This window comes from Aulonocara sp. 'chitande type north' Nkhata Bay, linkage group LG19 (genome assembly GCF_057382095.1).
Source record: "Aulonocara sp. 'chitande type north' Nkhata Bay isolate Kocher_YH1m ecotype deep benthic linkage group LG19, A_spYH_male_GT1.1, whole genome shotgun sequence".
NCBI classification, from domain to species: domain Eukaryota; kingdom Metazoa; phylum Chordata; class Actinopteri; order Cichliformes; family Cichlidae; genus Aulonocara; species Aulonocara sp. 'chitande type north' Nkhata Bay.
The window spans coordinates 24,920,194-24,943,339 of record NC_141362.1 but is presented as its reverse complement, the minus strand read 5'-3'; the positions used below and the strand labels follow the sequence as shown (position 1 = coordinate 24,943,339).

The 23,146-nt window shown below is 40.2% G+C and overlaps 1 long non-coding RNA gene across 1 annotated transcript in view; it reads left to right on the top strand.

Annotated features, from left to right (window-relative positions):
• Positions 1–21,384, top strand: part of LOC147307108 (uncharacterized) — a 66,026-nt gene extending 44,642 nt beyond the window's left edge. Inside the window, exon 4 of the long non-coding RNA XR_015126419.1 lies at positions 20,811–21,384. This is a non-coding gene — a long non-coding RNA (uncharacterized LOC147307108). The remainder of the gene's footprint in view (positions 1–20,810) is intronic.
• The last annotated feature ends 1,762 nt before the right edge of the window (positions 21,385–23,146 follow it).

Genomic DNA, 23,146 nt, shown 5'->3' with positions numbered 1-23,146 from the left:
CATTTTAAAGCAGTACCCCTATTTATGACTTGCACTGTACATAAAAATATCCTATCCTTTGGAGAGATGAGACTAATCTCAATATGTGAAGAAAAAGAAAAAGGAGGCTCAATAATAATTTTTTGCATGTTAAGAAATCCAGGTAAGGAAATCCCAGAAAGTTGATTCTAGTCATCAGGACAAAGCATTTTCACTGGCAGAAACATTTCATCATTCATCACTCTTTTCAGTCCTTGGAAGATTGCTAAATGCTACAACAATAGTCAAGTGCTGATGACCTCTGCCTTGCATGGGGCATGTTTGGTACAAAAAAACAAAAATAAAAGATCCATGTACAAAAATCAGCAATGACGAGAAAGTCAAACAGCAAGAAGGGAGTCAAACAGGAGCAAGAATTTGATGTTTTGTGTGATTACTCACTTCTTTGATGTTGCAAATTACAAACTCCTAGATTCATTCTGACAGCAAAGTACTTAACCAAGCACTGAAATCTGTAATAAAATCAGATTTACAAATGTCTAAATAATAATCATGTTTATTACCCACAATAGGCAAGAACTCACAAAAAAGAAAAATAAACTAGAAGACATATTCCTGGTTTCCCGGGAGAGTATGAGAAACAGCAGCAACACATTTATTGTCACACCCAGGGGTATATTTCTGCATGTGGTTTTAGATCACTCACTGACATTTTACTTCCATCATTACAATCCAGATTTGATGCCCGTCGTGCAGTACCTCGCCACACCACCTAAATCTCAACCCTCCCCATCTCCACGCTTCTGTCTCCAGTGTTGGGTAAACAAGGCGGAACCCTTGTCAGCGTGGCTAAGCTGGTGGCTCATGACAGAACGCTGAATGAGTGATTTAAGGTTTCAAGTGAGCAGCTTTCACAGTTAATTAACCTGCTGATGGCTGTGCATGTGTGGAGTGGAGCAAGGGATTCATGGGAGGAAGCCCTCTTCAGTTGCCTTGCCATTTCAAGTTAAGACAGCCGCGCACATTACTGTGACACTGGGCCTAAAGTCATCAAGTCGAGTGATCGCTCATTTGTTTCTGTGGTAGCTGCTTGTTCTGCAGGTTTAGCCTTGTCTTTTCTCTTCACCTTCAAAACATAAGACAAGGGATTAAACAGGAACATGGCTATCTTTCCACACCAAGCTTATAGGACATAAAGAGGAGACAAAATAAACAAAACGTACATTGTAAATATGATTTTCAGATGACTGCAAGTCTAGGGGGCTGTAATGATATACAGTCTATACAGTCTCATTCATTTTACTCTAAAGTCTGACAAAAAGGGCAAGAACAAATGCCAAGTTCCAACTCAATAATTATGAAAACCCTTAGCTACTCACTTAGGAAGCTTCCAGTAGGACACCAAAATACCAACAACTACATACTTCACTGCTTTAAATGTTCAGAAAGTTAACTGTAAAGCTGCATTTAAATATGACCCAATCATCCACTGTGGATTTCCAAAACATTTGCCATTCATTCTGTGAGGTCATGGACTAAATGTGTGCCTGATCTGGCCTGGGTCACTGCAGTTTGGGAAAAAAAATACTCACACTTTGAATGTGGAGCCTGAACACCCATCAGTGTTCTCACACCCACCCCAGGTTTCTTCAGAAACTTGATCTGTGGTGTGCTGAAAGCTGGGTCTTCACCTGTTAGCAGATCAACCACTAGTTTCTGGGGTCACTGTGTATTTTGCTCTGGTTTGCCACCCAGGCAGCATTGCATTTCAGTGGGAGGACAGTGTGTGTGATTCATGCCTTGATAATTACAGTGCATGTCCTCTTATTATTAGCAGCTGACTACCGGCATTCAAACAGATGCTATGTGCCCTAAGAAGGATTTGTGCTTTTCTGTTGATAGACTGTGACATGTGGACATGAGTTTATATTTTAATTGCATTTTGATGCAATACTTATAACGCTAATCTTGATTCCCAAAAGATAAATATAAATAAAATTTTTACCATTTTTCTAAAACAAATACCTCTAAGTGTAAATGGGCACTGCACTGACAATCTACATAAATGCTGTAATTGTCCCCCAAGATAAAGCTTTCGCATATTCATCTGTGCGGCAGTAATGCAAAATTTTACCTAATTTACATCATCCTTGAGGCAGTGCAGCAAAACAATTTCCAAGTGAGGGCAAAAGCTCTGATGAAACCAAATAAGAACATGTACGTCATTATTGACTCTTAGCCTTTTTTAACTACTCTCCAAAGGACAATATAATTGTCTATATGTATATAGCTCTAGGTTGTATCAGATTGCGGTTTGATGAGTTCATGTGTGTAGTCTCAGTAAACTGTACAATCATGGATTGAAGGGTAATCAGAACAGCATTTCAAAACTAATTTCTCTATAATTGTATCCAATTATTTATGCTCTTTCTAATAAGTGCAGTGACTGACAAAATGAACAGGAGAGGATACGTTCCATTATTAATACTAACACATTGGCAAATAGATATATACAACTATGTAATTTGTCTCTTGTAATTATACATATTGGATCAACTTCAATGCACTATAAAAGTGTAGATTATTAGCTTCCCTGTGTAAAAGGCACTATATTTTAACAGGTTAAATGTTAAGTGAATTTTATATGTATACGTAGATACATTCATTTCTCAAAAATGGATATGGGAATGTGGAAAAGAAAGCCTCACTGCTGATCTATGGGACTCAATGATGCAGCTCTCTTCCAAGCCACTCTGAGATGCATTTAGGACATGCATGGAGAAAACAATGGCGAGTGTATTACCAGAAAAGATAAATCTATCTCATTAATCCCTTATTCTCCCAGCCTGGAAGACACATTTAAGAGAACATGCAGAAGCAGTTCTGTGTGCTAGGATCTCTCATGCAGATGGCAGAGAGGGGGAAAGGAAAGGAGGAGGGGCTATTGTGTCAATCTGTGCATCATTAGACAGTGCAGTGACGGCAAGAGGTAGAGCGGGATTACCAGGATGTGGCGTTCACAACAAAACAATCAGTGATGTCTTGTCAAAGAAAAGATGCTGTATTCCTTCTTCTATGAAGCAGTACATCCAAATTAAATGACTTTTTCAGCAAACTATCATTAAATATAAGCTCAGACATATTTATAATTGTATTCTTTTAATGAAGATTTTTAAGGTTGTAGCTATTTTTAGCATCTTTTCCTTTAAAATGTTTTAAGCCCTTGTTCTTCTTTCTCAAATTTCTGAAGATTTCAAATCACCACAATCAGTTCAAAGTTAGTATCAAATGGCCTTTGCACTGATTGTCCATACTTGGTAACATTTAAAAGCTAGTGGCAGTTGTGTCTCTGTTCTCAGTACAGGGACCTTCAGGGTAAAGAAGGTCTAAAGTCTAAAGTTCAACTATAGTATTTATTGATTGGGCTGAAATCGCCCCATCAATGGTCTTCTAGTCCACAATTCTGTTGTATCACACGGCTACATGTTCAAATTACCACCAGTAAATTCAATTGATTTCGGTCAAAAATGGCATTGATTTTTACCCATCTGAAATGACCAGGGAGTCCATAAAACAGATAAAGAGGTCATAACAATTTTACCAGCCTGTAGAATTCCACAGAAAGATTTAAGGGGTCATGAAAGCCTGATGGTTAAAAATGAAGCCTGCAAAAGGCCAACAAAATGTACCACGGATGCTGCATTACAAATAGCTCCATCTATGAAGCAGTCGATAGCTGAGAAACAAAATGTACTGTTGAGTTTATACGAGTCCAACTATAAAGTATTCTTTTAAGAAGAACATAGACCCATTTTGTCATGATTCGGCCGTGTGGCAGGCAGGATGAGGACCCAAATTGCAAACTCACAGACACGGGGGATAAACTCAAAATGCAGCTTTATTGCTGACAGGTGATAAACAATAACGATGATACAAAAGCAATGCAAAACTACACTAAACTGGGAAAAGCTAAAGTAACATATACCGGAAGACACGGGGAGAACCACACACGGCATGAGGGAGAACGCGACGCCGAACAGAGGGAGACGCAGACAGAAATACACAGAGGGTAAACGAGGAAAGTTTGAACACACGGGGAACACAGGTGACGCTGATAATCATAACGAGACAGGGCGGGGTGAACTGAACATGACATGTACAGGCGTGAGAGTCACAAAGTAAACAGGAAGTGCACAGAGGTTCAGACAGGAGGAGAGAGAGCACGGGGAAAACACAGACATAACGGGCTGGGGAAACATGGAATAAAACATAAGGAGAGACGAGGGCTCAGATACACAGAGGGGCACACAGGGGGTGAGAGTCACAACGGGAAAACACATAAGGAACAACGTAACAGATCAACCCAGGAAGCATGGCCTAAATAAAGAACAAAATACAAAAATACATGAAAACTAAGAATACTGGGCCCACATGGCCCAGGACCATGACACATTTATTTTACCTAACAGACTGAGGAAGAAGACAAATGAAAGTAGATGTAGCAGTGTAACAGTGGACAGACACGTGAAGTTTGCCACTGACCTTGGTGCCTTATAAGTGAGCAAGTTTTATTGATTCCTTCCTCATCCAACCACTTTGAGCATATTGTTAAGTTTTAGACTGACGGTGAATGTGTTTCACTTGCTTTCTGTAAACACACCAATGGGTCGACAACCAGGAGTGATTGTCTAGTTGACACAAAAAGAACTATTACTAATTTATGTCTCATCTTTCCCTAGACTGGACTAACAGCGGAGGATACCTTGTCTCAGGGCCAAGCTTGATTTCAGTGCTGTCAACTTTTTATTTTACCTGTCAGAATGGAAACGGACATACAAGGGTTTGTTTGCCCCTCTGACGTCTTTAGCCACATAGGCTGTGAGAGGAAATAGACAGAGAGCAGATTTTAAGGACCCCACACCTCTTAATGGTATGCTTCGTATGAGAGTGTGGGATTTGGAGGGCCAAGTAACTCTTCCTTGTCTTCTTCCTCCTGAGACATCATTTACTCTTATAAAGAAAAATGTGGAAGAAAAAGTGATCGGAGCTGTAGCTGGATATAAAAGTCTCAGTTCTCACAGTTCTCCACCTCAGGAAAGATGATGTTCAATACTGGGCTGGCAAACAGGGGGGAAAAAAACCTAAAGAAAATCATCCAACCTTCTAAATCAGTGAAACCAGATGTTTGGTGTTCTGGTTTTCCTTTAAATCTTCCGGATGTGACAGTTTAAAAGTATAATGTGTATTTGATCTCTAGTAATGTGTAAAATCTAATTCCGGAAGAAATTAGTTCAATGCAAAATCAAAACTGAATCAAATGATTACTGCCTAAACATTGCAGTTCCTTGCCGAGATGTAGGCCTCTGAAGGAAAACTTCCATGTGTTTCAGTGCTGATTTCAAAAGTCTAACCATTTCTCTAATGTATATGTTCGGCTAAGCCAAATCCACACAATGACATCAGATTATATGTCTCAAAACCATGAAAATAAATATGTCTTTCTGCAGCCTTGGCTTTGAGGTTTGTAAGGTTGGAGGGCTGCAATTTTTCAACATGCATGCAAGGTTTTGTCATTATTTCACTGATTTATCTGAAAATAGGGACTTTCTCTGTGTAAACCACTGAAGTATAAATGATATATTTGTAGAACATGGGGAAGACAGCTCAGCTAAACCATGAAGTGAGTTATGAAACAGAATTTAAATTTCAAGTTAAATAGACATCAGCAGATCAGCTGCACACTCACTCTTTGCATGTTTCTGATTGTGCAGCCACTGGTCATAAAGTAATACTTTCTTCAGTGTTTTATTCTGTTTATTTGATATTTCTATTTAACATTTTAGAAGGAAGTGGTACAATTTGTACCCGATACTCCTCCACATAGTTAGTTAGTAAATGCAGTTTCACTGAAATATTTTTGTTATTTAAATAATGTGTTAAACTAGTGAGCAGTTGGCATTTATTTATATCCACCCGATTAATGCAAGTCCAATAATCCTTCCTCCTTGACCTCCTGTTTTGTTCTTAATATTCTCCTGACAGAATTATATGCATCTATAGCTGCTAAAGATTTTTTATATACTGTACAAGCAGCAACCTCTGGATCTTGAAAGTGCCAGACCCTCTATTATTATTAGTAACTTACAAACACTTCTATAGAAGTTTTCATGCAATTTTTATGGCTTGCAGTGTGGTTACATGTACTGACAGACCATCCAAGAAATTAATGAACATTTTATTTTGATGTAACTTATCACTACTTAGTAGGTATCTGGGTCTTTGTGATGCACTCATACAAAGCACTTTGCTAAGTAAGCTAGCAATGTGGCACTCGGCCACCTATGGTTAAGGCATTTCTGACTCTAAAAATATGAATAAAAACCTAAAACAGATGGTGATGAGCCAAACTGACACTTCAAAATGGGACTCTACACTCAAATGGGTCACTTTACAGCATTTGAATGGGTGTACATAACTGAACTTCTACTTGTTCTAAGTACGGTCTAAATTCCTGAACTCATGGAACTTTGCAATTCTTCAGAACATATGTGCATACTTTGGACCTGAGTGAATGCTCCTTGTCTGTAAAATATGCAGATGAATCAAATAAGGGTTGCCTGTGATGTGTCCAAGTAGAAATGAGTTCTGCCTGAGGGGTGGAGTCCATGTCTCTCCCTCTCTGTCAGATAGTAAGGAACCCAGCACCAGGGAACTTTAGAATGAGCCTTTGTTTTGGTCGACTCTCCTCCTCTAACTCTCCTGTCATCCTTTGATCATATCAGACTTCGTGCTCTCTTCCTTACTCTCTGTCTACCCTTATAGGTCTGATGTGAGAGATATATACATACAGGACTCTGCCAGGAGAGAGACAAAGGTATCCCACTCCCACCAGTCCTTTTCCCCCCACAGGGCAATTTCTGCTGTCACCTCCCAGCCCCTTCCCCTCAAGACCCTCACTCAGGTGACAGGAGGTATGAAAACACTCAAGTTTTTTCTCAGACACAAGAAGGCCTATATTAGTCTCCCTCCGTGCACCATCCGCGGCATCCTTCTAACTAAGACATGGGTCCACACCTGTGGATATTATGACACGCATCTGTCAAGTGAAGTCAAAACTTGCCAATCCCCTATCAAGATTGAACCATTTTAGGAATGAAGAAAATTTCTAGGGTTTTATTGTTGCATTAACAAGTCTTTAGCCCATTACCACTGACAGCTAAACCACCCAGGTGCTTGTCTTGTCATTGTTATTGGGAATTATTCAAAATATAAAGGGAAGGGCACATTTAAGCATGGCAGATCTGCTTGGGAAGTTGCAATTTTACATATCAAAGTTAACAATGGGTCATTATACCATCTGTTTGTCTTATTCCTCTGATTCATTTTAGGCATTGCATTGATTTTTGTATTTACTCTGGCTCTGCTCATATATCTCTCCCACTCTCGCGGTCCCCCAAGCTTGCCGTAATGCCTCGGCCCAAACACAGGAAGTGTCAGCCCCCTGCTATGCATTTGCTGCTGCTGCCCAGCTTTAAATGCCCCAGACTCTGTCAATAATATTGATGTAATCCACGGGCATTTTTGAGTGATCCTGCTGTCACAGAGACATAATGACAGGCAGTGGAGGCCTGATTGGATCTGCACTACAGCAAGGTTGGCCGGCGCACAGCCAGGCATTGATAAAGTGTCACAGACTTCAGTGCTTTGATTAGCCCTTCGACTAATGCCATGCTAAGCAGAAACATTACTCTGCCCCGCTAGCTATACAGCTAGAGGAGGGGAGGGCTGACTGAGGGAAAGGGAGAAAATATACTCTACAGGGAAATTAACCAATGCGGATGAAATGGTGTACCAAGGAAATTCTTGGATAAATTAACAACGCAATTACATTACATGACACACTGCAAGATGGATGAGGAAAACTTGGCTGGTATTATGTTCTGTTTTCCAAATTGCAATTTATTTGAGGGCTCTAATGGATGCCGTATTAAAACATCTTGGGCTGCGGTCAGATTTCATTGTGTGTCACCCAGATGTGATTGATGACCTTCTCTTCCACGCCCCTCGACCCCTCCCCACTCACCCACCCACCCACATCCTCTCTTGCAACCCTTTACTTCTCCCAAGTCCCCCCCTCACACACACACCCCACCCCTCCTCTCCTGCTGCATTCTGTGCTTTTTACTGGGAAGTTTGAACATTAGGAACATTTATATGGATCCAGGAGTATTCAATTGATTTTCTTATCGCTTAATTTCCTTGCTTGCTCCTGCAATCAGGCGATAAATTCTGAGCACACTGAGAGCCGAAGTCCTTCTCTCCCTCTCAAGCTCTCCCTTTCTCTTACCCGTAGTAAAATTCTATCAATAATGCCATTTTCCTGGAATCCCGACCTCTGATCATGTCCCTCTGATCTTCCTCTGGCTTTTCATGTGCCTTTGTTCCAGTTGCAATGATAGCTCCAGCTATTCTTAAAATGAAAATATAATCAAAAGTATTTTTATTGCTGTAGCAAATGCATTTGTGCGTAAAGGACATCTGGAAATCATCCACAGCTGCTTGCTCAGTTATGACAATATCATAGTGACTTTATTTTACCATCCATAATTACTCACAGGACAGTGAAAAACCACATGCTATCTGCTTTGAACTTGAAAAAACAGGGTTTGCCCAGATTGACCCAAACAATGTGAAGCAACCCAATCCTCGATTCACTTTTCCTCTTTCAGTATTCTACCTTTCTTGCTTACTTCGAGGTGATGCAAACCTTCCAGGGAGGGAAAGGTTAATAACATTCCGAATAAATCAGCATGCAGCACATCCCCTGGATGACATCAGTGAGTGTTCCTCCAACCCACAGGGCCATAAACAGCTTTGTTTTTTTCCAGGTTTGTTTCAGATGTGAGAAAACGGATAAATAATGAATGAGCCGCACTGATGGGACACATATTTCACTTAGCGGAAATGGCTTTAATGCAGTCGGCCTGTATTACACTCCCAATCACTGGGAAGGAGGAGTGCTGCATAGGGGGAAAAAATGTGCAAACTAAATTCAAAGAGTGTTGAACTCAGGTTTGTCTACAATGCAAATGACCTAGTTTTTAACAAAACTCCTGAACCAGCTCTGCACCTGCTGTAGTCTATGAAAATAATTTGTTGCGTAGGGAGATCTGGCAGTGAAATTAGAGGTGGAGATTTTTTTAACCATCATTTGGAATGATCTGTTGCATTCTTGCCAGGTTGTCTCAGAATAAGAAAGACATGCAAATAGAACAGAAGGAAATTCAGATTTAGGAAAACCGTCTTAAAAATGACAGATTTTTCTTTGTTTAACTTCCCTGCCGGATCATTTCCCATATCACGGAAGAGAAAGACTGATATGTAATAGCATGTAAATTAAATGATTATTTTTACTCTTTGTCAGGGATATAATAAGAAACTACTTCATGTGCAGCCCCATGAATTTCCACTTTATGGGCTTTGATTTCTGGTATGCAAGACATCTGAGAGGTATCTACAGAATCTTATTCTAATTCACTATTTATTTACATATTCCCAGTTCTTTGGAAATTCAGCATGACTTTCTCTTTTCCCAGGTCTCAATGGTTAAAAACAAAAGTGAGCCTGAAGTTTCTTTTGGCCATCACATGGCTTTTAGAGGGTTTGTCTAAACAAAGTTTGGGGTTTGTAAATAGCGAAGGTTATCTGGCCATCGAGGCTTCCAGATGGCGGCTGAGCCAGACCACCTGCTATGGAAATGCCTTTGCTGTGAGGGCCGTGTGGAAATATTCAGACCCCGGTTCTCTCTTTCTCCTTCTCCCTCCCATACACACACAGGCTAACATGATAGGAGCTAAGAAGGAGAAGCCCTTCAAACACAGCTCTAACTTCCCCTCTGTCTCTTTCCCTCTCCCCCATGTTGACCCCCCATCACTCTCCCCAGACTTTGCCCGCAGAACAAAACAGCTGGACAGGGAGGGCTTTCCTGCAGGTCCAGATCTATCACGTAAAAAAGATGACACATCTTTTGAAGAAACGGGGCAAAAGGGAGAAGAGGCGGTTGCGCGAGAGAAAACATAAACAAAGGTGTTTTCTTATGATGGTCGCCAGTGGCGCACAAAGAAAACTGGAAGAGGGCAAAAGAAAAATTGCTTACAATACAAACTCTTTGAATGACAGCCTAAAGCAGGAAGCCCGGACCGTGCTTTCAGAACTTGAATGCCGTAGAATGTGTTTTGTGTATATCTTATAGTTTCTCTACTTTGACTCGAGATCCAAGTGAGTGCGTTTTTATTCTTGCTTCTTTTATCATGTATTTTCAGTACTTTATATTACCACACTTTGTTTTACAGTTGAACATCTTCAGTGGACCAGCTAAAAAATATAAGTATGTTGTTTATCTGTGGTTCTCAGGAATAAAAGTCCACTAAAATATATCGAAAGCTTTTCTCTATGGTTTTAAGGAGAGAAACACTCACTGATACCATATCACCCAACTGTTTTGACACTTGACTTTGATCGACTGAGTTTCAGCAGTGTGGTTGAGCGCACACCCCCTTCTCCGCAATCCTTTAAGAGGTCATAAAAAGCACCACTGTACATCAAAACAACCAACGCACTCCATTCACATCATCCGACATGACACGTGAGATGACACTGACCACAACAATAGTTAAGCCTCTTTGATGGTAAAATGCCTTCGTGTTTATTTACATCAGGCCGCCTCTTTGCCCGACTGTCAGTTATGCGCAATGCTATGGGTTCTTTTGAAGTTATCGGGGGGCGATGGTACAATGTCCCACCCAGGGAGCGTGAAGAGAGGTGACCATATTGAGAGCACTTGTTGTTGGAGACACATGGGCAGAATAAGGCACAGAGTGTTTGACTGGGGAAAGTTTTTGACCTTAACAGCAGAAGAGGATGAGCATAAGGCTGTTGTTTTATGATCGGGTTGATGCAGAGGTATTTGGCACAGGCGTATTTCAACAACATGTTTGGGATAAGAACCATCCTTTGTCATAAAAACATGAGCTAATCCATGATCCTTTTGACCCTATAATTGATATGAAGTAGTGACAGGAACGTGCAGAAAATATGGAGAGAATATCCCCAGATGTGTGTTTATTGACAGCAATTTTCCTATAAACATAAAAGCAAAAGAACATCGTTACTCCTCGTGGACACCCACATAGACAAACATGCTTTTTGCATTGCTAACACTGCTATTGTCAGGCATCTACTTACTTGCCAACCTGCACTCTCCACACCGGCCCCCACGTTATCCCCACAATGTTAATTAAAGCTGAAAGGTTACAAAAGGTGGAAGCCAATAACAAGGCCACATATTACACTTAAGTTCCTTCTTTTCCTTGCACCCACTCAATAATTCATGCTATCACAGTGTCTACAAGGAAGTGAGGCTTCTCTTCCTTTGAGAAAGCCTCAGACAAGGATCATCTGTCCTCTGGACTCATTGTAAGTAAGAAAGTGTGGGCAACAATATATACCAAGCCAACCCCAGCCTCATAAATAAATATGGTGATTGTTAATGGGGTTTAAAATTACTCATCCTGCTACCCTGCAGACTACTAGTGTGACCACATACATGGCATACAAGCACATGGAGGCTACGTGGTCCTCCAGATAGAATGTCTGGCACCACTGATACCACATAATGGCCACTATGCCTCCACTTCCACCTCGTCCTTGTCATCTTTGTTATCTCTGCATCGTCTTCCTCACCCTTTCCCTTGTTTTCCACACCTTTTCTGTAGTTTCAAGGTGCTTGTTTGTCACCAGAGGATAGAACGATAGATTTTTTTTCCTCCACTGTTTGCCTGTATATAGAGCTGCTTTTCATTTTTATGTTGCAGAGTGTTTGCTGATTTCTATCAGCGTTTGAATGTCATTACACCTGCGGCCACCAGTGCTCATATTCTTGAGATGTCTTTTTCTTTATCTTCTTTCCAGATGTTTTTTTTTCTCATTTGGAACATATGCATCAGGCACACTTATAGCCCCACTTGACTCATGTTTAAAAAAAATAAAAATACTACTCACGCATGTAAAAAATACAGAAATGTTTTGTGTGTTGGATATTGTGCTTTTCATAAACATCCCACTCTTGCTATGATGTCTTTTTCCAGAAATGTTTTTATAATTAAAATATGATGCAGACACAGGCTTCAATTTCTACCCACTTGCACTTGAAAATATATTTTTCTTCTAATACTGAGAGAGCGCAGAACATGCTCTCTCTAATAGAAATGTAAACTGTCTGTGGTCCATGTTTATACTAGCATTGATAAACATCATGAATTCAGGCAGCATCTGGTCTTAAGGACAGTGTTTATTTTTCTACAGTTTAGGAAGGGTGATCTATTTTTTTCAGATTCCTTTAGTTCTTTTTTTTCTTCGTCTTCCTACTGTTATTATTGTTGTCGATAATATAGCCGTAATCTATTTTTAATATCAACTCTTTTTTTTTTTAAAGAATATGCAAGCATACGCTTCATTTTACTGAGGTGCAGACCATGTCTCTGCTCTTTTCTCCACCATAGTATGGTGTAGTGTTCTGTAGCGCTCCAGCTCGATTGCATGCCTGTATCTCCCCCTCCAGGACAACTTGCATTATGGTCCCATTCTCCCTGAACACTGAGGCTTGAGAAAGCAGCAGTTGGAGCACAACATCTCCTTCTCCATCTTCATCCTCAAATTCTGAAATCTGTCTTTCAAATCACCAGAGGGGGCAGGAAAAAAAAATCCTAAATGAAATATCAGCAGCCAATAGATGCTCTGTTCAGAGACAAAATAGTTTTAGGAGGGACTCGGGCATTTTGCCTGAATTCTGTTTTTCCCAACCCCATTCTCATCTGTGTTACCTACTCCCCAGCGCCAGCCTGAGCTGATAACAAGTGAGTGCACTCCCTAGAATGATGGATGGGCTTTAGCCATAGGCTTGTCAGGAGAGGGTGCAGGGCCATATGGAAGTGGCATATGGAAGCTCATAGTAGAGGATGGGGCAAAAGGAGGGGAGTGACAGAGATATACATTAAAGACACTGTTTTGCTCTTAAAAATGCAGGGTTCATCAGTTTAGCGGGGAATATCAGTCAGTGATGCTTCCTTCCGTGGAGGCAAACAAACACAACCAGATGCAAGAGTTTGTCCTTTTGTGATTCGAGCAAGTTTTCTCTTGCCAAAATAATTGTTTGGAGTTATGAACTGGGTTTGAAAATGTAAAAAATATTCTACAAGCAGGAAAAAGGACTATTATGAGGCCTTCTGCAGAACACATCTACTATTACGTTTTATTTTAATACTCAGTTTAATTCGATTAATTTGTTGTCAGCCCCATTTCATTTCAAGCTTACCTCAGAGGAATGCCAGCGCACAGGTTCTCTTGCACAGTCCTGTGAACAAGCATTAAATATGTCTTCAGATCAAGTCATGATCAGTCTATTTTTACCTTTTTTTTAAAAAAAAAATCTTTGTCTATGTTGGTGTGTATGTGCACTATCAGCCGTGGAAATGTGTGTCTGTCTGTCTTTCTTAGTGCCCTGTGGAGTGTCTGTGGGCCCTGAGGAACTCTGTTTGATTGTTTAAAGCCCTTCTTAATTGGCGCTTTGTCTGCACGCTCCTAAATGAGGCGGGACACCCACGGTGGGGGTTCCCGTGGAGACCGTGGGCCGTTTGACAGCCCCCACAGTGGGGCCTGTCCCACAACCCCTCAAACTGCCAGCTGCATGACAGCGGCCCATGCTGCACCACCCTGGCCAATTAAAACTCAGCTGTCAGGACCAGACACTATACCAACACTGGGTGACTGAGTGTGACTGTGAGATAGCAGAGAGAAAGTGTGTGTGTGTTCATGTGCTCATGCAATCATTAGCTGATGAATAAACCCTTTTCTCCTCAAGCCACTTGTGTGTTTTTGTTTGTATACAGGATGTGTGTATTTCAGTGTCCTAAGGTGTACATGACGCCCTCGTGTCCATGCATGCTCTTAAATAGCCACCCCTTGTAAGTGGGTTCAAGTTGTAAGTGTTTATGTACGTGTAGAAGAAGTGTTCTTTGCCAGTTAAACTGCTCAGCAGACAGGTCGTATTGGGTTACATGCAGACAGATTTGTAATTCAGAGTAATCACTTAGGACAAGGCCTTACACCATTTTATCTGGTCATGACTCTAGGCCAAAGTCAATACTCATAGTATAGTAATGAGAAGGGGCTAACTGAGCACATTTTATTAAAGCTCTGAGGAGTGAATCTGATGTCAACCTGTTTCCCAGTGAAAATATCCCATTCTCTTTCTTTCACACATTTTTTTTCTCTTTCAGTTCTAATTCTCCATCTACCTGCAGCATTACTTATTAGACCTTCTGCTCATAGGTGGTAGAAGTGCCTCAATTCCTCCCTTTTGTTGTCTAACAAACAAACACAAATGTCTTCCAAACAAGATAAGGAGAATTGTCAGAACTTGATAATATCTCACACAAAGTCCTCTCACAAATCCCAAACTATTGAACAAGCCACTGCAAAATGTCTAGTAAAAAAAGGCCTTGTATTTATGTTTAAGACATAAAATCGCTGAAAAACATGTATTATGTGAGGAGATTATTCTGGAATGACAGTGATGAGTTGAAAAGCCCTTTGGCGGGATTTGTAATCTGAGATTCCAGCATTGGGCATAGATTCAGTTTAATCCCTGCTGAAGGCAAAATACAGTTATTGGAAACTTCTCACCTCATCATAACCATTTTCAAGCATCACATAAAAGCTCACCTCACCAATATAAAATCCTCAGCATTTTTTTTTAACAAAGGGGATCATCTTACCTTATGGTCTCCTTATTGAATTCTGTGCCTCTCTGTGGTAGATATGCTATATGTAGTGAACAATGTAACATTGTTGTGAAGGTGCACTAGCACTCTACCCTTTGGCTAGTCTGTGAAGGAGCATGATTTGATTGACAGACAGTTTCTGTGGGGGTAAGTAATAAAGTCAGAGTCAGAAACAGTACAGCAGCATAACTGCCTACCCCCTCCTGTGTGGCTGAACAGAAATACAAGATATTCTTTTTCAGTTTTCTCTGAAAGGTGAAAAATGCACTTTCTTGATAAAAAAAAAAAGTTTTTAAAAAGTGATTGATACTTAAGCATAGGCAAAGCCGAGTAACATTTAAAGAGATCAGATTTCACAAGCTTCAGCCAAAAAAAAATAAAAAATGTGAAGTAAATGAGTAAAATCAAATCAATTATATTATCCACCTGCAAAAAAATGGACCTCTTTTGCTTGCTTCGTTAAAGATATCAACGTAGAAGTGCTCTACAATGTGGTACACTACTGGAGCACACATGGAAAAATTTTCAGACACACAGAGACACTCATCTTCTGTGTCCTGCATCTGGAAGTTGCTCCATGAAAAGTGGCTTCTTCCTGCTCTCACTGGAAACATTTTCCAACCAGTGAGGGCTTCTTCTGGGAGCTGGCCCACATCCAGGAACACTCAGATTCACAGCTGTCTTACAGCGTTTAAATGCAGCATATGGTACCAAAGTACCATTGTTTCACCACTAAAGACCCTGTTTTTTCATCATGGAAGAAAGGCCATTTAATGTCAGCTTCACTTGGAGAGAAGAAAGAAGTTTTGAAAATGCAAACTGGGCTGTGAGAAAGAGCGATGTCGTTTTTTTTCTCAGACCATCACTAATTTTGGCAGTGATGACATTTTGATTCTCAGTCTGTGAGTTTGTGAAACAACACCATCTGTGTGCTTTCCTCTAATTAGGGTAATAGCCGCAAATATTACTGCAACAGTTTCTCATGACAAGCTGTTACATGCCAATGTGTGAAGACTTTTCTGGGTTTGATAGGCACAAGTTAGCAATTACACTGATGTAACTGAACAGCAATGCACCATTTTAATAACGAACAGAAGATTCCATATTTATCTAATTTGGCATTGTTCCCGTGAAGTGGATCGCATCTGCAGAATTATAGTCTTTCTTTAACTTGCACATTTTCTATTTTTAATTTCTGCATTTTCAGTCTAAGGTTGCATAAGGTCAAATCTTGTCAAATGAAAAAAGATTTGCGTGTTTTCTAAAAACAATAAGACCTTTGTGCCGCATGGGATGGGAGCGTGACTGCAATTATCCAGCCTCACCTATCTGCAACACGCTTCACATTACCTCAAAAACAATATCATATTCATCATCAAAAGCTGACAAAACATTTCATTCTAGGACACGTAGTGCATCACATTATCTTCTCAATCTCCTTACTTCATTTTCTTCGGTACCATTTGAACCCCAAATCTGACATTAACAAATGGAAGTTAATTTGCCTCCCTCAGAACACGTTATAATCAGTCTAAAGGTTAATGTTTCTGCTAATTTATAAATGCAGGATTGCTGTCAACATGAGGGGGAAATGGTTTTGAAAGGCCTGACATTGTAAATTAAGCCTGTCAGATCGTCTCTCTGCGCCGGCGGATCAGAAGATGCCACAGTCTATGATGTCAGACAGGCAGGCAAACAGCCTTGGGGGACAGACCTTGCTCCCTCACTTCCAAACACTGGGAATGCCTGGAATTATGTGGCTATGGAAAGGTATTTGGGTGCACATCCTGGTAGGTGGGTCTCACCTTCAGGGACTGTCCTTGATGGTCAAAAACCCAAATGATGGAGGTGGTTGATGAGATTTTAACTAATTCTGTGAGACTCACAGGAAGGATCATATGAATGAAGATGTCATGCTTTGTCAATATAATGTATTGTCAGAGCACAGCAGCCATACTCTCAGACCACGTGTCTGGGATTCAATTTGCATAGCTATCTTTTTCTTCATTCTAAACGCCAGAGAAAAAAAGCTCCATCTCTTGAGACTGAATTCTAGTTCTGTTGTATTTAGATATGGTCAATAACTCATCGCTATATCACACCTACTATTCATGAATCAGTGAAGGATCTATGTCAAGTTTTTAGCATAAAATAAAGATAGTGATGAACTAGATTGAGCACCAATAAAAACAATGCCCTTGCCAAGAAAATGGATAGCTGTAGTTTTGGAGTTATAGGGCATTAAAGGCTTGTGAGTCTTTCGTAGTTTCTCCTTTTCACATCCTTAAGCAAGATGCTGAACCCCAGACGTTCCCCGATATGTCATTTGGTATGTGAGTGTGTGAATGTGGTAGATGATACACTGTATGGACATGTGTGTGAATGGGTTAACAAACATATTATTGAATTGTGGTGCAAACCTATTGAAACTAGTTCCCATTTTGTAAGATAAAAGTACATTTTGTATCAACCAAGTCTTTAATCTAGTATGTCCTCGCTCTCATTTTTTTTGCTTAAACGTTGGATGGCAAAATCTTTCTTCCAAGTATTAGAACTGGCAAAGGCAAGTTCACATGAACTATCTTTCCTCTGGAACTGTTCCATTCATGCTAAGTGTTGTATAGCCTTGTGGGATGGAAAGAATTACAACCCTACAGTAAAGCCTAAAAGCCAATCAGACATTGGGGGGGTTATAGAACTATGGGAAAACAGCCAAGCTCTGACAAGCACCAATCTAGTCCTACCAGTGAGATGATGAGGCCAAGAAGTAAGATAAAGATTATGTCAAATGTGTGGTTGAATTCCACCCCCCATGTGAAATAAATAAGATCTGATCCGGGCAGATTTCTTCCTCAGTGGGAGGAAATGACAACTGACAGATTAGACATCTTCTACTGTAATCTGTATAAAGCTTTGAAATATAGGTTGGCTTAGGGCCAGACTCTTTCTCTCCTTCTGTCCTTCTGTGCAAGTCATCCAATCACAATCACACAAGCAAAATGACCAGAAGAATTAAAATGGCTAAGAGAGGCCTGAAACCAACTCTGAAACTTACTGATTCTTGCCCATCAAGCATCTGTAACAGTTACAAAAGTGAGTGTGTGTGTGTGTACTTATATTTCTAATGTTGAAGGGTCCAGGGAGAAAACCAATAATATGGAGCAACTCCTCTGTGAAGTCCAAATTCAAGGCCCCTCCACAATACATTTCCTTTTTAAACAAGTTCAAGAGTCTCCTGGACTCAAAAGTGTGCTTGTGCCTCCTGCAGTTTTCACTTGGTACACAAGATAGCAAGAACTGTAAATGTGTGAGTGAAGTGTGTGTTAATGTTTGCTCTTCAGTGCCCCCTGTGCAATGCCACACTTCTGAAAGTGTGTAATTACCATTTGGCAATGTCTTTGCTAGGACAGAAGAAACAAGGGTATTGTTGCTTCTTCTTTTTCTTTCAGATGGTCCCACTAGGCTCACCGCAGCAGATCATCTGCCTCCGTCTCACCTTATCCCTAGCAGACTTTGCATGTCTTTTTTGTGGTCTTCCTGTTTTCTTTCTGTATGATAGTGTAGCTTCATATGCAACATCCTTTGCCCAGCGAATACACTGTCCCTCCTCTGCACATGTCTAAACAATTTCAGATTTGTCTCTCGAACTTGCTCTACAAATTGCCCAGCCTGTGATGGCCCACTGATGTATTCGTTTCTAATCTCATTCATCCTTGTCACTCCTAACTGAAATCTTTAACATCTTCACTGTTATACCTTTCTTAATCTCATTCACATATATGTGATCTGTCTTGTCTCTACTGACTTTCATTCCTCTTTTCTCCAGTGCATGCCTCCACCTCTCCAGACTCTCTTCCACCGGCTTCCTACTCTCACTGCAGACTACAATGTCATCTGCAAACAACACAGTCCATGGAGAATCCTGTTTGACCTCATCTGACAACCTGTACATCACCACTGCAAAAAAGAAGGGGCTCACAGTCAATCCCTGATGTAATTCCACCCCTATCTTGAACCTGTCTCTCACTCCTGCCAGTATCTTGCTATCCTCATACATGTCCTGCACCACCCTACTGACTTCTTTATGCAGTACCAGTTCCTCTCTTGGCACTCTATCAGATGCTTTCTCTTGATCCACAAAAACAGAGTGCAACTCTTGACCTTGTCTATACTTCTCTATCTCCCAAAGCATGCATCACATCCATAATGCTCTTTCTCGGCATGAAGCCATACTGCTGCCTGCTGATCATCACGTCAGTTCTTAACTTAGCTTCAGCAACTCTTTCCCATAGCCTCATGATACGTCTTATATGTCTTCTCTGTAGTTACTAAAGCTTTGCACATCATCCTTATTTTTGAAAAAGTGGTACCAGTACACTCTTCCAAACATGGTAACACCAATGAATAAATTTAAAACCTTTTTCAAATAAAATTAAACTATGTACCAAAAATAAGCGTTCAGTTATACACATCTTTCAGCACAATAATGGAAATTCCTACAACTTTATTACTTAGTCTATAGATTGATAACTATCTTTTTTCATTAGCTGTGACTTTGAGAATGGTGATGGTCTTGCCAATGCAGTCGAAAGTAAATAATAGGGTCATCTATAATTCTGGCTAGGTGGTATGTGATAATTTTATTGAAGAATAAACAGGGAGTTAGCCTATGGCACTAAAGTGGAGTATTTTCTATCACCAACCATTTACATTACAGTGAATCAAACATTGAATTTTTATGTAAGAAGTAAGTGGTAGCTTGCCATGACTACAGAAAGTAAATTATGCATTACAGTATGAATCTTTAGAGCCTTTATTTGGTTTTTTTTGTTTTTGTTTGTTTTTAGCTTATTGGCAGATTAACATACTAAAAGCTGTTTGTTTAGTTGGCTGGCACTTTACATCAGTGGGTGACCAGGTGACCACAGGCCACATGGCCAGAGTGCAGCAGGCTGTGTTTGAGTCTGACCCAAAGCCCTTTGCTGCATGTCATCAACCGCTCTCTCTCTCGCTCGTTCTCTCTCTCCACACTTTCCTGTCTATCTTCACTGCTCCACTATCCAATAAAAGCAAAAGTCTTTCCCAAACTTTGCCAAGAGCTGCAGGATTCAAACGCAATTTCAAACTCCTCACTTAAGCATCGCTTTCTGAATCTTATTTTGGTTCCATTCAGAGATTCAGCTTTTTGCAGCTCATTCTCTGCACCGACTAGGTTGGTCCCATTGTCAGACTGAATCTGTGTGACTTGATCACTCCTACACACAAACCTCCACAAGGCTTTAATACAAGAGGCGATGTCTACAGAGTGAAACATTTCATTGTATGGTCCCACACGAAGCGTATGTAAAAATAACTCAATCTTTTTACTTGACTTCCTTTTTTCTACTCCAACATTGTTGGATAAGCTAACAAATAAAAAAAAAATAAAAATAAAAATACTGTTTATAAAATTAAATGATGTTTGTAATTCTAATTTCTTTGATCTTACCTGTATGGCATTTTAGTTTTTGTATTTTGGGGGCTTTTTTTTAACAAAGTGGGACCACCGAAAATTCTGGGTATCATAATGGTAAAAAAAACAAAAAAAACAAGTGTTTTTGTGTGTGTCCTCTACATTGCCATCATTGCTTTAACTTGTCATGATCCAGTGAAATGGTGTGTCACCTGAAAGCCTCACAACTCTGCACCAAATAAGCAGCACATGTGTGAGGCTGAGGACTGTAATATCTGGAAAAATGGGAATAACTTTTATTTTCTAGGAGAAAATACAGCTGATAGAAAACCTACACTGTTTATGATTCTACCGATAAAGTATCAGATTTCTTTATTTATTGCTAAGTAAAGAGGGGGCTGTCTTCAGTAGATTGTGTAGATTATTAATACATTTTCACCAAGTACAGAATGTCTTAGGAAATACGCATTAAGGTAAGCAGGTCGTTTTTCTATCTGAATTTTAAAGTAATTTGATTTATACATCTGATTCTCTTGCAGCACTGAAATCCCTCAAGACTAAAATGTGGGGGCAGAAGATTCTTTTGATGCTGCTCTTTGTGAATATTGCACAATTCCCCAGGGTTTCTATTGTCCATGTACCATACCGTATCTGTCCAGGCTCTACCTTCCCCACTCTTTTGCTCTCGTTCAGAGACAGATGAGAAGAAAAATGTGCAGGTGTGTTAAACTATTTTCTTTCTTTTTTTTCTTTTTTCTTTTGCTGTGTCATCTATTTTGTAGTTTTATTTTACATGAAAAAGAAGCACACTGAGAAATATGAAAGTAGTTTTGTTGGCAGTGTCATCCTTCCGTATATTGGTCAATAAGTCTTAATCGTTAGCTTCCAACTTTTTGTTTTGACAGTATATAATTTGGCATTCGTTCTTTACTGTCATCAATGTAGTTTTTCTTTTTCTTTTTTCTGGAACCTGTACATGTCTTTGAGTTGACATTCAATGCTCTCTATGCCCCAGAGCTGTGATGACCCCATGCTGAGGCTCCCAGGCCCCACCAGAAGGGCCTGAAGTGCTTCGCCAGGGTGACTTATAGCTGCTCTGATGAGAGACACATTCATTTACACTGACACTCACATACACTCTCATGGAGACTCAGAAACAATGCAGAGGAAGTGAATCAGGCTCATGGATACAGATGCGTGCATAAATGTTTTCTTGTTGGCAATTCATTAATTTTTTGTAGACAGATATGATACCCTTTGTGAACCAGTGCAACTAAATTAAAATATATTTAACTAGTTTTGTTAGCGTGACACATTTTGAACATAAAAAAACATGTGGCAGATTTCAAATGCAATCATCAGAACCTTAAAAAAAAATGCAATAGGTACATAGCAGCAAACTCAAGTACTAATGGCATACTCCCTTAATAAATCACTCTCTGCACAATAGCAAGCACACACACCTGCGTACACACACCTGGCCACCCGTTTACTCACTCTATTCTTGCTGCTCCAAAGCCCCACCCAGTGTAGAACAAGAAGTGCATGACGGTGCTCTCTTGGACATGAGGATTTAATAGGTGACCCTGGGCTGCATGCTGGGTCCCCCGCTGCCTGGGCTCATCCAGCCGTAAAATGAGGCACAGGCAGGACCCGGCTGGTAATGAGAACTGGCATTTTGCTCAGGATAACCTCGGGAAAATCGCTTCTATAAATACCTTCTATAAATAAAAGTGTACCTTGGCCCAAGACTGCGTAAGGGGCTTTCTCTGAAAAGGTCATTTATTGCCCTGGCTCTGGCACAACTCACCATGCTCTTGTTTTCCTCCTCTCTAATACCTCTGTGTCTGTCTCGTGGTCCCTGCATCTTTTTTTTTTCTTTTTCTTTTATAAGGTCTTTGTGTTTTAACTCTAAAGAATATGGCACTTTATTATTCATGTCATGTGACTTTTGGTGAGTGATTGTAAAACAATCACTTCAAGACAAATATAAAGCTCATAGAATTTGCTAAAGCATGTTGTGTAGGAACAGGTTTTAGTTAGAGTCACTAACCCTGTGTTAATTACCCCCCCGAAGGCTTGTGTGTGTCTCTGTGTGTGTCGACACCATGGCCATGTCTCATTCATCAGTGCCACATCTAATCTGTTAGCCTGACTATAGCCGCTGTGTTCTGTTATACACATCAGGTTTTAAATGTGTGTCAGATTCCTCCAAATGCGAGTGTTGTGCTTTTAAGTATGAATCTTTTACTAATATAATCAGGCAGGAAGAATGTGAGGGCCAAAGCCCTCTAGAGGCCAAAGTAGTCAACTAAAGCAAACAAAGGAGCCAGCTTATGTTGTCATAGAAAATGGATGAATGGGTTAGAAAATAAAAGCTTCAGTGTTTTGGTAGCTAATTAATATGCGCTTCACCAATAGATAAAAAGTTCGTTAGATTTTGTCAGGGTGACAACTGCGTTACCTAAACACTAATGAAAGTGCTGTCTGTTTTTAGAATCTGACAAGCTGATGTTTTGTTTTTTAAAAGAAGTAATCTAGGTGGTTTATACAGACAGGGACAACAGCTATTTAAGCACAGGTGAGAGTAAAAGTGGCACCATGCATAAATAATCTGACATATTACATTAAAGTCTTTTCATTTGATTCATATATCCTCCCTCATTCTCCTGCTTTCATGACACAGAAGGAGCCAGGGACCCTCTCTGCAGGCCAGGTCACTACTTAAACTTCGCTTAGCCCTCGTTTTCTGCCTGTGGGTAACTTAAACTGATTAGCCTCGACCCCACTTGGAATGGCTGACCTCCCAGTGCATCCAGTACCACTTATTGATCAATATTTATATTGATCCCAGCCCCCTATGCTGATCAAGGGT